Raw genomic sequence first — 2875 nt, 5'->3', positions numbered from 1 at the left:
CACGTAGTATTCCATTATGTATATAAACCACAATTTCTTTATCCATTCATCAGTTGATGGACATTTAGGCTCTTTCCATAATTCAGCTATTGTTGAGAGTGCTACTATAAACATTGGAGTACAAGTGCCCCTATGCAGTAGTAATCCTGTATCCCTTGGGTAATTTCCTAGCAGTGCTATTGCTGGGTCATAGGGTAGGTTTATTTTTAATTTTTTGAGGAACCTCCACACTGTTTTCCAGAGCAGCTGCACCAGTTTTCATTCCCACCAAGAGTGCAAGAGGGTTCCCAATTCTCCACATCCTCACCAGCATCTATAGTCTCCTGTTTTGTTCATTTTAACCACTCTGACTGGCATGAGGTGGTATGTGAGTGTGGTTTCGGTTTGTATTTCCCTGATGAGGAGCGACGTTGAGCATCTTTTCATGTGCCTGTTGGCCATCCGGATGTCTTCTTCAGAGAAGTGTCTATTCATGTTTTCTGCCCATTTCTTCACTGGGTTATTTGCTTTTCGGGTGTGGAGTTTGGTGAGTTGTAATTTAATTTTAGTAGTTGTAAAAGGTGAGTCTGGTCTCAAAATGGAAGTAAAATCACCACCCATTGGGACCCAGCTCAACTCCAGCCCTCAGAGGGAGGAGGACCATGATCCAAAGGAACCAGAGCAGTTGAGAAAACTGTTTATTAGTGGTTTGAGCTTTGAAATTATAGGTGATAGTTTAAAACAACATTTTGAAAAATGGAATACGCTTACAGACTGTGTGGTGATGACAGGCCCCCAAACAAAACTTTCTAGGGGTTTTGGTTTTATGACTTACTCTTGTGTGGAAGAAGTGAATGCAACAATGTGTGTTCAAACACACAAGGTTGATGGACGTGTAGTGGAACCAAAGACAGCTGATTTAGAGAGGATTCTGCAAAGCCTGGTGCCCATCTAACTGTGAAGAAAATTTTCATTGGTGGTATTAAAGAAGATATAGAAGAAAATAACTTGAGAGTCTACTTTGAAAAGTATGGCAAGACTGAAACCATAAAAGTTATGGAGGACAGGCAGAGTGGAAAAAAGAGAGGATTTAATGATCATGATACAGTTGATAAAATTGTTGTTCAGAAATACCACACAACTAATGGGCCTAATTGTGAAGTGAAAAAGGCCCTTTCTAAACAGGAAATGCAGTCTGCTGGATCACAAAGAGGTTGTGGAGGTGGCTCTGGCAACTTTATGGGTGATAGAGGAAACTTTGGTGGAAGAAGAGGCTATGGTGGTGGAGGTGATGACAGCAGAGGTAGTTATGGAGGAGGTGATGGTGGATATAATGTATTTGGAGGTAATGGTGGCAACTATGGAGGGTTATAGTAGTAGAGGAGGCTATGGTGGTGGTAGACCAGGATATGGAAACCAAAGAGGTGGTTATGGTGGTGATGTTGAAGGATATGATGGTTACAATGAAGGAGGAAATTTTGGAGATGGTAACCATAGTGGTGGTGGGAACTATAATGCTTTTGGAAACTATAGTGTACAACAAAAATCATGGAGCCCTGAAGAGGGTGAGTTTTGGTGGAAGAAGCTTGGGCAGTCCCTGTGGTGGTGGTTATGGATCTGGTGGTGGAAGTGATGGATATGGTAGCAGAAGGTTTTAAAATTTTTCAGAAGAGAAGGGCTATAGTTCTTAGCAGGAAAGGGAGCTGGGAGTTGTCAGGAAAGCTTCAGGTTACTTTGAGACAGTCATCTCAGATGCATTAGAGGAACTATAGAAATCTGTCACACAAGGAGCAATGATCCATAGTCAGAAAAGTTACTGCAGCTTAAACAGGAAACCCTTCTTGTTTGCAAGAAGTGCAATGTATTGATTAACGCAATGTAGTGTCAATTAGATGTACATTCTTGAGGTCTTTTGTCTGTTGTAATGTTGTCTTTTTCTTTTTCTTTTCATTACATCAGGTATATTGCCCTGTGCTTTGTTGTAGTGGTACCAGGAATAAAAACGTTAAGGGATTTTTAATTTTTCAAGAAAGAAAGAAAGAAAGAAAGAAAGAAAGAAAGAAAGAACAAGAAAGAAAGAAAGAAAAGAAAAAAGAAAAGAAAAGAAAGGAAAAGAAAAGAAAAGAAAAGAAAAGAAAAGAAAAGAAAAGAAAAAAGGGCACCTGGCTGGCTCAGTCACTGAAGCATGTGAAATTGATCTCAGGGTTATAAGTTCAAGCCCTGTGTTGGGTGTAGAGATTACTTAAAAAGTAAAAATTTTTAAATAATACAATACAATACAATACAATACAATACAATACAGAGTGTGTTAACTAACCCATGTATCAAGTTAGTGCAACTTTGGTGGCCTCAAAATAGGATGATAGAGGTATCGGGGCTTCCCCACTTTTCTAGCCTCCATCAGTATACCAGTCCCATATCTAATAATGGCCTTTTTTCTCTTTCCCCAGTAGGTAGTAGGTGCTAATTCTTTCTCCCACACTTTTTAATCCATGTCGAGGCATGAACTATAAAAGGCTAAGTATGTATTCTACCCTATAATGAGGGTAGAACTCACAGGACTGGAGCAGATCCTTGAGACAGTCAGACCAGCATCTGTTGGTTGCCTTCTCCCTTAGTAACAGGACCCCAGTTTTGCACAAGTATCCACCTTTTCCCCACAAGACTCAGGAAAAGTTAGCTCTGTCCTGCAACTCCAAGGGTCTATTCCAGTTTATATATTCCAATCATCAGACCCTGTTCTCCTAAGTATGATTTTTTTAAGGAATGGGCTAGTGAATAGGTCCTTTGAAGAACAAGATCACAGGAAAAATAAAACAAAGTCTGAGCTCCTAAAAAATAATTTTGGTAATGTGTGGTCCTATACCAGTAGAGGAGCTTACATTGGGGTATGATA

At 39.9% G+C, this 2875-nt stretch overlaps 1 pseudogene; it reads left to right on the top strand.

Moving 5' to 3' along the window:
* The first annotated feature begins 577 nt into the window (after positions 1-577).
* On the top strand, positions 578-1819 carry LOC121016625 (heterogeneous nuclear ribonucleoprotein A3-like; annotated as a pseudogene).
* Positions 1820-2875: the final 1056 nt, after the last annotated feature.

The sequence above is a fragment of the Herpailurus yagouaroundi genome, unplaced genomic scaffold (genome assembly GCF_014898765.1).
Source record: "Herpailurus yagouaroundi ecotype Mexico unplaced genomic scaffold, PumYag 212, whole genome shotgun sequence".
Lineage (NCBI taxonomy): Eukaryota > Metazoa > Chordata > Mammalia > Carnivora > Felidae > Herpailurus > Herpailurus yagouaroundi.
The sequence above is the reverse complement of the archived record's forward strand: the minus strand, read 5'-3'. Positions and strand labels throughout refer to the sequence as shown.